Source organism: Antedon bifida, chromosome 7 (genome assembly GCF_963402885.1).
Source record: "Antedon bifida chromosome 7, ecAntBifi1.1, whole genome shotgun sequence".
Classification (NCBI taxonomy): Eukaryota; Metazoa; Echinodermata; class Crinoidea; order Comatulida; family Antedonidae; genus Antedon; species Antedon bifida.
Genome location: NC_136232.1, coordinates 21,088,331 through 21,101,828, shown reverse-complemented (window position 1 = coordinate 21,101,828; position 13,498 = coordinate 21,088,331). Strand labels below are relative to the sequence as shown.

Genomic DNA, 13,498 nt, shown 5'->3' with positions numbered 1-13,498 from the left:
TTTTCTCTAATAAAATAATCACCAATATAAAATTAGTGTTCCCTCTTTAATAAAACATTAATATATATATTATATTATTATATTAATATATATATAACGTTGGTGACGTGACAACAAAAGAAAGACAACAAAATGACGTACTAGGCCATTATATAAACATCACAGGCACAGAACAAATTCTGAGTACTGAAAATGAAAGAATTATTTTAAAACGATAAAGATAAGGAAATGTAATATCGAGATTCGAACCCGGAACCTTCTGTTTGACATGCATTATATAACTGGGGTTTTCGTAGTATTCAAATGTAATTGGATAACAACTCTTCAACAAAATTATGTTTTCCGAGTCTTCATAAGCCAAATTTTCATTTCTGATGTGTTTTTTAGGGGTTGACCAATTCATTTTGAGTAATTGACGTAATTAAAAAAACTATCCATTTGGGCCAAGTTGGTGATTTTTACTTTCTAAGGAGTCAATCAATCTGTGCGCATGCGCCTGCTTTTGGCTTTCCTCCTCCTCCTCTCTCATTCGAGTCGCTCTTCGATCCTCACGAAAATACTGTACTGACATGGTTATTCGTTTGAACCAGAAGCTAGGCTAATTGAATCGTCACTACCTGCCAAAGATGTAAATCAGACTCGGCCTAGGTAGACCTAGGCCTCAGCAGCGACGCTACGAATAGAGATTGGACTCACTTGATTGGTGTCGTTTAAAGATGGTAAAATAAATTAAATTAAATAAGGTTTGTTCGATCGGGATGTAGAGAGTGCGTCTCGCCAAGCTGCGGCAGCTCTCATCCAAGCATGCAGCAGCAGCGCACGCGAGAGAAGGAGGAGGAGACGTGACGTAACATGACAACATGAAGACCTTTACAACTAACCACCTTACTGCTGAACAAATAATTTAATTATTTAGTTTAGTTTTTTTCTGGTTTCTCAGAAACTGCTTGTTTCTATATATAAATTATGGTTAATTCTGACATAGGCGAGCACAATGGAAAAACTTCGGTACTAATCTCCGCCTTGGATACCTACCTTATCTATCTCAGATGTACCGCGAAACGTAGATTTGATAACATTAGTTTCCACTATTACGATATTGTGGAAGATATTATAAAGGTTTTTTTAAGAAATTTTCTGATTTCAATCGGTAAATTTTAACTCTACGCGCGGTAAGTAATTTCCGGGTTGACGGTAAGGTGTGTCAATCACATTGCAAGTTCCCTGCATGGTTGGTTTCCCTGTTTCAACGTTGGCCGTTTGGTTTTTTGTTTATTTTCGGACCGCGCGTGTGAAAGTATAGTACTGTAGTACATAAAGATCAAATTAAATATATTCATAAAACATAGGAGTAAATTGTGGGAAATAATTATATAAAATTACATCGAGAGAATTGTTGAGTAAGCTGCCAGGACTTTATGTATACTATGCATGCGCTATATGTGTCTCGTCAGGACCCTGGGATACTTCTGCCCATGTTGCAAGCCGTCTAAAACGTCTTCCTTCTTAGGCCAAAACGGCTCACTGTTTCGTGGAATAATGTATTAATTATACCAATTAGGATGGTATTTATTTGAATAAACGCCGGAACACCTCCCCAATAAAACATCAATTAAAATAATTATCGCCACCACCAACCCCCCACCCCTCCCTCTCATCCAAATACCATCTAATTAACGCCCATCCACATGTATAAACACAATATTGTATTATATTTATAACACAATTATACTATTTTTGAGTAGATTTCATCGAACTGTTATCTAGGCCTACAATTTACCAAGCATTTGTTATTCATATTTACCACTTTTCATATATACAATAAACACTATACGTAAAACGCTATTAATCATCTAAGACACTGTGAAACAGGTTAGTGAGTAGGTTTAGTTTTACGAATATCAAAAGCATTTAAATAATGGTAACCGATTGAAATCGTCCAGGCCAGAATGTCCTTCTAAAACTTTTTACTCGAGTCATTATCATTCCGAGAACCATCGTCTACACTTCCTAGATGGGGAGCGAGCGAAGCGAGCTCACTCTCTAGTTTATATGATTTGTTTTGTTTGTACCCCTACTAATATCAATATACGGTACTGACGTAAATAACAGAAAGAAAAGCCCTGAGTACACCTCCTTTTCAAACCTTAAAATATGCGTTATTTACTAGAAATGAAGTTTTTTATGTTATACACTCGAGCCTTGAATAATTTCAGATTTAGGGCTAAAAGAAAGAAAACTTGGTAAAAACAAAGAACTGTTTTAAGCAGAATTTTCTAATGCTACTAACCTTATACTGTTGAAGATATGTAGAATAACTTAAGTATCAGTGTCTCTTAGCTTGCAATTGCGTCAAGACCTCACTTTCAGAGTGGGATAAACGATCTTCGCATATTTGCCATTGCTGAATATCGTAACTGAGTGGCGTTGGCGTTCACTGCTCCTAACTTTATCAAACCCGTGAATCTGAATACAAATACAGTCGTTGCAAAATCGTAGCAAACATACGTGGGCAAAACAAACAATTTATTAGATAAAATAAGATTACTAACTTTTAATATACTTATCTCATGTCGCAAATTCCCAAAAGTAAATGTTAAATTTAAACTGTTTTCAGGGAAAACAATACATTACAGGGAGTCAATATTTGCCCTTCGATTTCCCTAACATTTACATGCCAACTATACTAAGGCTCTGTCTACACTATCAAACTATGTGAAAAAAGGTGTGATATGTCCGAATAATGATAGTGATGTGCCCAAATATGGTAGTGTTATGACATCATCATGTCCATATATGGGCACTTCACATGTTTTGTCAAATAAAGATGAAAGATATAGAAAAAGTGCAATACCATACCTTATCTCGCTTCTAAATGAATAATTATTATGTATCACCCCCAATATTTCAGCGCAATACAGTTCTTTGTTTCCTTTTATTCACTATTTTTAATGTCTGTGTTAGCCTTATTGGTCCTTTTTGGTGTTTTTTGGTGTTTTACTAAAACTTAACTTTTATAATGTTCCTGTATAGTATTTCTGGTGTCAATATTATTATAAATATATTATGCGATTACGATATTGAAATAAATGAAAAAAAAAATTGTAAAAATTTAAAAACAATAAAATAAAGATTGATAGTGTAGACACAGCTTAAGACGATAACAATTGACGGTTACAGATACATTTTCCTACATAAAACAAAATAATTATACGATAACCATTATACAGTCTTTGATGAAAATAATATGTTCAGATGTTTAATCAAATGATATCCTAATTAGTAAGAGCAATGATATCGTGCCGCAACAATGATGTTTTGTTCAAATGCCTTGGGTTGGGTATTAGGTCTTCGTTTTACCTAAAAAACATTTATAGACACAAAAACGATGATCAACACCAATCCCTAAAAAAATATATTTAATACACTGAGAGAACATTGTTCAACTTAGCATTTTAATCCCAATTCACTGTTTGATCGTCGGTGATATGGTGAACAAAGTTGGCTGTTTTCAATATGCTTACTGAGTGTCGGTACAAGCAAGTATAATGAACTACTGAACTAAACGTAAAGCGTGAATAACACTAGATTACATTTTAACCACCTCTAATGTCATTTTATTGAAAATTATATGTTTCAAATAAAAATGTTGTCTTTCTTTTAATATTTTTCCTTCTTTATTAGTTTAAAAAAGTATGCATGTTCCTTAACGAATAAACTCGGTTAACAAAAAATTAAATAGGATTACATACAAAGCAAAAATATTTCTCTATCTAAAAATGAAACTACTTTCTTTCTCCAAAACAGACATTTTGACCTATCCCAAAAAGTTTATAGTTTCTGAAGTTTTGACAAAAACGACAAATTAAAAAAATAAAATTAATAACATAATATATATTAACATTTAATTTTATGGTCATATTGTATGTTTTATAATCGGTAAGATAGTGTTCAATTTATTGTGTGTCATGCTTTTAGATACTTTCACCTTCAATACAGAAGCAGATATAATGTGGTGAGCAAACAAACCCTGTATTCTGTTTTATTGTGTGTTTATTTTTCATTTAAGACATTCCACCATTGATAGGCGTCACTATAAAATGGTTGTAAGATCATACAATTAAAAATACTATAATAATAATATAATAATAATAATATGTATTCAATTCCATGTTTGTGGAAAGAAATCATTGTTAATTCAATAGAAAACAATCAAATTAACCTGCAAGTCAAAGAAACCATATTTCATAAAAAAAATACAAGGCATCTTTTCATTATACCCTTTTTGTTAGCAAGGTTGCTAAAATCCCCAATATACAAGCAAATGGGAAGTTGAGTTAGGTAAAAATGAAATAGACTGGGACAAAACATGGTACTGTAAAGTTCACAATATGAAACATTTACCAAAAGTCGCCCAATTTAATTTTAAATTATTACATCGTATCTTAGCTTGTAGAAAAGTGAAATCTTAATAAAAGTGATTGTTGCGAAAAGTGTTGTATAGAAATAGAAAGTGAAAAACATATGTTGTACACCTGTAATAGCATTCAATCAGATTTGAGGAAGTTCCGTAAACTGATCGTTAAATGTATTCCGACTAATGAAACATTACGGCCAGGTTTCCCCGAATGGTCAGACATAGTTATAGGAACTCAGAACACGCTTGTTAATGAAATCATCTCTTTATTTACATTTAGTATTTACAAATCTTGCATTATTTATAAAACAAGCAAACGGATTATCACTTGGAATTTATTTAAGATAGAACTAAAAAATTTAATTTCAAACGAATACTTATGTAATCTAAACAAAGCAGAAAGAAAATTGAACAACATTAAAGAAAAACTCCTTGAATCAATTATCTAAAAAGAAAAATAATCAATAAAATTTAATTTAATTAAGAAATACACAAGAATAAACATAAACGTACGGTATACAGTATATTTTCTTGATTTAGATCAATTGTTAGTTTACCATCATTATTATATTATTGTTTTCTAGGAGTCGCCCGAGTCCGGGATGACCGAGACGCAACTTGTGCTAGCCAGGATTTAAACTAGAACTATTAAAATAAACCTGGCTAGCGACGAGGGCGTATCCCCATACTTCGGTTTGGGTTTAGCTTTGCAATATTTATTAGTTTGTTATTTTATTATATAAATAATAAAAGCAATATTATGTTCAAAATGTAAAACTATACAATTTTATCAAAGTATTCAAACAAAACATAATCTTATAATGCAATATACCATTTTATCATATATATTTATATTATATCGAATCTCTTTTTAATACTGAATATCAATCTTTATATCGTTTTAGCTCTGTAATATAAATTTTCTCTGTATACATGTTTGTTTTATCTAGATTTCAACACAACATCAAAATATTTTATATAATCTGTAGTCTGTATAATATCACTTATCACCATATTGTTTATCATTGCAATAAAAGTGAGTTGCCCCCACAAAAGAGAAAAAAAATAAAAATACACATGGCAACTAATTTTCGTAGCATTATTTCTGTGTAATTACACAGAAACAATGCTACGAAAATTAGTTTTAAAATGATTATTTTCTTGTACTGTTTTCTATGCAAATGAAATTTCTTAAAAAAGAAATGAAATGAATTCGTTACGTTTCTACATTTAAAAAACATGGTAGAATACTTAGGAAAGATTAGTTACATTACAAAATTGTCACTCTTCCATGGTACTTATTTCTCAATTGAAATTTATAATATCAAAGATGTCTAATTATGAATTTTTTCGGTTTTTCTTTCTGATCAATTCTGCTAGAAAATGGTGACTGGGAGAGCAATTGACCAAAACAAATACATGATAGGATGTCAAAATCAGCCTTTCCATTTCGTGCCAACTTGTCACAATGTCAAATTGTCGTATCATCTTTGACACCTTACCTTTGAAAATACAATTAGCAGATATGACAAGCAAAATGGACAATTTGAATACAATGGTGCTTTTTGATCGATGAGATTTTCTTTATCTTGTATATTTATGTAACCATTTGAAACACAACAAATTTGTAATCATGTTGCGATGTATGCGTGAACATTAAAAAGAAATATTAGGATACAAATATTAAATTGTTTTCGACTAATTCACTCATTCATTTATTTTTGTGAAGTCAATTTCAATAAAAGTCATTATACAATAATACAATACAGTCGTTGCGAAATCGTAATAAATATACGTAGGCAAAACAAACAATTATTAGATAAAATAATATTACTAACCGAACTTAGAACTAAAGGCAATCAAACCATAACAAAACATAATTCAACACAACAATTCAACTTTTGTGTTTTCGTGATACAAACACCAGCATTAGTTCATTAGTTAGGCGTACTGTTTAATTTCTTAGTCCATGAGGATACCAAATATGACTATGTGAGCCAATTCAAATGAAATAAAGGTGGGTTTATCAATATGGATACCCACAAACAACAAACAAGAAGTTACTAATTCGTTTGAACGGCTTAATTCGTTTAAACGAATTATTAATCCGTTTAAACGAATTAGTAACTCGGTAGAACGGATTACGCGTGAAAAACATAAGATGAGAATTAATTTTAATAAAGATTATTGTCCTGTACTGTTACTATGAAAATGCAATAAAGAAAAAGAGAAATTAAATGAGTTCGTTATGTTTCTACCATAACCGCCTCAGCCTAATCTATTGAAACATGGTATTTATTTCTCCATTGAAATGTATAATTATCAAAAACATGTATTTTTTTCTTCCGATTGTTTCTCTTTATTAGGTATTTGGTGTTTTAAATTAAATTCAATGATCAATAAATAAAAATGTATATGTTGATATTTTGTTCCTGTTAGACAATACGATTTTCAATTTAATTTTTTTTTTTCGATTTTCAAAACAAATGGGCAATCTTTATTTTATGATTTTATAGGTCTTCCTTATAGCCCCAAGAAGATTATGGATATGGTTATTTAGACATAAACAATTATACGATTCACACAAATTAATAACAATACATATAAGTACTGTAATCATCATCCAAAAAGGAAAATCTCAAAATCCATCACACAAACATGTTGCTCAACACAGAAAATTATAAAATAAAGAAAGCATTGCTCTGTTTTGAAACCATCTCCCGTTCGGTACTTTTCACATCATTGATTGGTCAATCAATGTCACTTTGACCACCGTCCCCAAAAATCATTCCGTGCACCTAATCATATTCAAAATTTACATTTGAATATACAAGCAGATATGAAAAGCAAAATGAGCTCTTTGAAAGTAATATAATCTTTCTGATTGATAAGATTCTCTTTTATTTTATTTACTTTGTCGACAAATTACGGAACTATAGCGTGACAATTAAACATAAATAACACTAATACATACTTAGTTTATTACAAAGATTACCGCCTAAGATTATTTTATTGAAACTTATTCTAAATAAATAGTTTAAAAAGACATATTATGAAACAGGAAGCGACAACAAAATAAATGTTTTTATGGTCACATTGTATGTTTTATGATCGATGAGATTTTCTTTATCTTGTATATTTATGTATCCACTTGAAACACGACAAATTTGTCACAATCATGTTGCGATGTATGCGTGAACATTAAAAAGAAATACTAGGATACAAATATTAAATTGTTTTCGACTAATTCATTCATTCATTTCTTTATGTGAAATCAATTTCAATGAAAATAATTATACAATAATACAATGCAGTCGTTGCGAAATCGTAATGATATACGTAGGCAAAACAAACAATTTATTAGATAAAATATTATTACTAACCGAACTAAAGCCAATCAAACCATAACAAAACACAAAATACCAAATATGACTATGTGAGCCAATTCAAATGAAATAAAGGCAGAATAATAAGAAAATTATGGGTATATCAATATGGATACCCACAAACAACAAACAAGAAGTTACTAATTCGTTTGAACGGCTTATTAATACGCGTGAAAAACATGAGATGAGAATTAATTTTAATAAAGATTATTGGCTTGTACTGTTTCTATGCAAATGCAATAAAGAAAAAGAGAAATTAAATGAGTTCGTTATGTTTCTACCATACCCGCCTCATGTATGTTTTTCTTTCAATTGTTTCTCTTTATCAGGTATTTGGTGTTTTTCATTAAATCCAATAATCAATATATAATAATATGTCTATATTAATATTGTGTTCCTATCAGACAATACGATTTTCAATTTTAGACAATAAGACAAAACAAAAGGGCAATCTTTTTTTATTGTATAGGTCTTCTTTATAGACCCCAAAGAAGATGATGTATATAGTTATATTACATAGCCTAAGTAAATACGTGAACGTGATTGGTTGAAACTGCGTCACCTGACTACCGCTGCGAGGATCTTCATCCAACCCAGCAAACTTGTTCTTGGCTATAATAAATATAACAGATATCGCCTTTTATATCGGTAAAATATAAGATTTGACATGCCCTCGGGATGATATTATGTTCTCGGGGAATTATATATATCCCTCAGCTGCCGCTTCGGGATATATATATTCCCTCGAACATAATATCATTCCCTCGGGGATGTCAAATCTTATATTTCACCTCTAAGCAGGCAATATCTGTATAATATTTAGACATAAACAGTTATTACGATGCACACAAATTAAATAACAATACATAGATGTACTGTAGGTAATTCATCCAAAAAGGAAACTCTCAAAATCCATCACACAAACATGTTGCTCAACACAGAAAATAAATAAAGAAAGTATTGCTCTGTTTGAAACCATTTTCCGCTTGGTATTTTGCACATCATTGATTGGTCAATCAATGTCACTTTAACCCCCGTCCCTAAAAATGATTCCGTGCATCTAACCTTACCTTTAAACATCTAATCTTACCTTTGAATATACAAGCAGATATGACAAGCAAAATGAGCTCTTTGAAATTGATAAGATTCTCTTATTTTATTTACTTTGTCGAAGAATTACGGAACTAATTGCGTAAAAATTAAACTAATACATATTTTGTTTATGACAAAGATAACCGCTTAAGATTATTTTATTAAAACTAAACAATAGTTAAAACGACATAATTTAGACTTATGAAACAGGAAGTGAGAACAAAATAAGTGCTTTATGGTCACATAGTATGTTTTATGATCGATGTTCAGTTTTACCTTTTTTTTATTTATTTTTTTTATATTTCATATTTCATCAAAAACATGTCCTTATTGAAATGTATATCAAAGATGTTAATATGATATGATGTTTTCCTTTCGGTAGTTTTCCTTCATCACTTATTTGGTGTTTGTCGTTACATAAAAGATTCAATAATAATAGGCCTATTGTTCATGTCAATGTTCACATTTTATACCATAACATTATAGCCGCAATGTTATTATATTAGGTCTAAGACTTAAACAATAATACGATTAACTATTATTACATTACTTTACATAGAAGTAGTGAATTCATTAACAAAAAATCTCTCATAAACTTGTTCCTTGTCAGAAAATTAAAACAAAAGAATAATAATAAATGTTTGAAATCATCCCCACTCGGTACTTTGCAGTAAATTGTTCAATCAATGTCACCTTGACTCTCACCCACAAGTATTTTTTCCTTTCAAATGTTGGTCTACATCAGTTACTAGGTGTTTTGCCTTAAATCCAATAATCTATAAATGGTAGGCCTACACTTTATTGATATTTTGTTCGTGTCAATGCAATAATATAAGACAAAACAAATATGCAATCTCAATTTTTTTATTTTTTTATATATCTTTCTTTTTAGAGCCCAAGAAGATGGATATGGTTATTTTTAGACTTGAAAAATTCACAAAAATGACATAACAATACATAGAAGTAGTCAATTCATCCAAAATAGTAGTAAACTTTCTAAATTTATCACAAACTTGTTGCTCAACACAGAAAATGATTAATGAAAGTATTGCTCTGTTTAAAACCATCCCCCTCTTGATACTTTGCACATCATTGATTGGTCAATCAATGTCACTTTGACCTCCATTCCGCCCCAGAAATCATTCCATGCACCTAATCATATTTAAAACTTAGCTTTGAATATACAAGCAGATATGACCAGCAAAATGAGCTCTTTGAAAGCAATATATAATCTTTCTGATTGAAAAGATTCCCATTTCTTTTATTTACTTTGTCGACGATTTGAGATACTTCACCTTTGGAGCGTCAACTGTGCTGAAATAATCAAACAAACTAAACTAAGCGTGTTGGTTATAATAGATATTTTTAAGTTATCAAACTATTACAACTAATACTGATTTTCTTTTACATCTAGGCCACAAGCCAACCGCCACCGCATAAGCTTAATCTATCTACAGTTTTGTTATAGAATTAAAACATGTTAATTAACATTCAGGATATACTCAGTCGTGCAAGGTTGTCTCTCTGTTCTCAATACGTTTTCTGAACTATGAGATATAAATATGTTATAATTATAATGTGTTATTTTTCTATTCATCGCCAAGATAAATTATAAAGTTTACATGGTCTTTAGACATGAAATTTACATTTCAGAACCACTATTTACTTGATGCACCACATTATTCAATCAAGTCACTTTGAACTAACACTAAAATCCTTTAGAATTTTTGAAACTCTGAATATAAACCTACAAGAAGATCCAGTAAGGAAAGCAACACAGGCTCTCTGAATACAAAGGTGTATGCTTTCTGATATTATCTCTTATGTTGCGTGTGTATTCACACTTCACCTTTGGAATGGTGTCCTTCTGAAATTTACAAGCAGGTTTAACGAAGTATCATGATAATTAAACATGAATTAATTTATCAATGCATATTTCGTTTATGGCTAAGATAACCGCATAAAATTATTTTATTGAAATTTCTTCTAAAACAATAATTAAAACGACATAAAGGAACCGATTTTGTTGAATTTTATATTTTTTAAATAGTTATTATTATTATATATTTTTCTTTCTTTTAATATTGTTTAATGAGCAAATGTAAGCATTCAATTTTAATTAATTATATAGATCATAAAATGAAAAATAGTTTTGTAAGATTATTGTCTTATTTCCTCTTTTGTGCCGTTAACTACTGCTTTTATTCATTTCCTTTTTAAATGATCTAGATTAAAAGATTATTGTCTTGTACTGTTTTCTATGGAAATGAAGTTTGAAATAAAGATAAATGATACATTATGTTTTTATATCTACAATAAACACCTCAGCCTAATATTTATCGAAACATGGACATTATTTCTCCATTGAAATTTATATCAAAGATGTTAATCTAATATGACTTTATATTTTTCTTTTGCTTGCTTCTTTTCATCAGTTATATGGTGTTTGTCAATGATAGACGTATATTGATTCATGTCTATGTTCACATTTTATACCATAATGATAGTGGCAATTTTGTTAGGTCTTCGTTAAAAAAAATCTCTCACAAATTTGTTGCTTGTCAGAAAATATAAAAATAAATATTATGTTCGAAACCATCCCCACTCGGTACTTTGCAGTAAATTATTTGATCAATGTCACCTTAACTCAAACAAATCGTTCTCGTTTTTTTTTCAAAACGTTACCTTTGAATGTACAAGCATATACGACAAGCAAAATGGGCCATCTGAATACAATGGTGTTTGCTTTCTAATTGATATCATTATCTTTTATTTTGTGTGATGATTTCATTATCGATTGAGAGATGGTTTACCTTTAGGATGGCTGCACTCAAAACAGTGATTACCCAAAACAGTGATGACTCATAATCTAAACTAAGCGTGTTGGTTGAAAATAGTAAACTAATATTAATTTATCAAACTAGGCCTAATAGGCCCGGACTTATTTAGTTGGCAGTAAGTCAACCACCACCACAATTTCATATGCAGCTCTTTATTAGCTACAGTTTTTGTTATTCAAACATGTTGAAATCCATGATGAGCCTATTTTTTTTGTCATGCACTAATAATCTTTTGAATGACGCTTTTGCAACAGCGGCAAAAACATATTGGTAGTGCATCCTAATAATAATAATAATAATAATTTTAAAATACCAATAGCAAAAATACAATATTCAATTTAATTTTAAACTTTATTTTAGACAAACTGTGCATATGAACATATACTATAATATGATAATAAGAAAAAAAAAGAAATACAAAAGCAGTATATGACAACCGTTATGGAGAGTGGACCAAGAATTATTTGTTGACATAGGCCTATAGGGCCTCTCTCCACTAAATACATTTTGGACTCAAAAAATAAATATTCATGTTATACAAATTCAGATTCTATTTTTGCATTTAATACTTCTGTAAAGAAAAATATAAATTAATGTTGAGCCTTAAGAATTCATACAAAGATGGAACATTATTTTCCACAAACAGATTTCTTGTACTGAGATATCGGGGTTGATCAGATAGTCCTATGGCTATGTGTATTCTTGCTTATTTCTTGGACCGCACCGCCAATTCAAAGATGGTGAACAATTCATTTTTTAAGTTGCCGTGGTATTTTGGTTAAATTGCTATTTTTTTTTAAATTTGCCGTGATTTTTTATTTAAAATTGCCGTGGGAGGTTTTTTTTTATTAATGTGACTTAAAAAAAATGCCGTGGCTTTTTTTTATTTAAAGATGTATTGTCCCCTTGAACAAATAATTATTAACAAAATATTTGTTGAATATGCCATTTTAATGTAACAATAGTTATCCACTTTGACAAAAAACTGGATCGAAAAAATGTATTTACCTGAAAAAAATGTAATTTTAAAACAGAAAATGGTCAAATTGTCTGCCAGCCAATGGGTTTTTGGTTGAATTTAACTTGTCATTTTATAAGTGAAAACATATATTTTTTCTGGTTATTTTTCATCTGTGAAGTGATTAACTTTATTAAAACTACAAATAATCTATTCAAAGTCTGATTTTATTAATCTTTACTTTTCATGTTTTTGGGGGACAATACATCTTTAAATTGCCATGATATTATTGGAAGTTGCCGTGACACTTACAGGCCACCGTAAATTTTATTTGTAGAGGGCGGAGAGAGAGGGGAAGAGAGCGCGCGGTAAATTTTATCTAAAATCAGCAAAGCGTGACGATGAAAACAAGAAGTGAATAATTATGCAATTTTGTTACGGTTTTACTTTTAGTTTACATACATTTGTTTATGTTAATATTTTAATCACAATTGAACTATATAAACGTTCTAGCCTAGGCATCCTATAATTAGTTGTAGGCCTAATCAATTAACCTAAAAATAAACCTAGGAGGGCTAGGTAGGAACTAACGTGGCCTGGCCTGACTATCCTAGCTATATAGTAGGAGTAACTCAGGCATAGATAGATAGCTAGCTAGGCCCTACTACTGTACTATGCCCCTTACTTAACCCTATCATTAAGACTTATAAGACTAATAATTATGATAATAAATCATGCCTTGTATTGTTAATTATAAATTAAAAATTTTAAATTAAATTTTTATTTTGCAGAGTTTGAAATGTAT

General features: G+C 30.2%; 1 protein-coding gene across 1 annotated transcript in view; it reads right to left on the bottom strand.

Moving 5' to 3' along the window:
- Positions 1 to 13,498, bottom strand: part of LOC144848547 (ras-related protein Rab-39B-like) — a 103,991-nt gene that overhangs the window by 75,165 nt on the left and 15,328 nt on the right. The gene's annotated exons all lie outside the window — the stretch shown is intronic.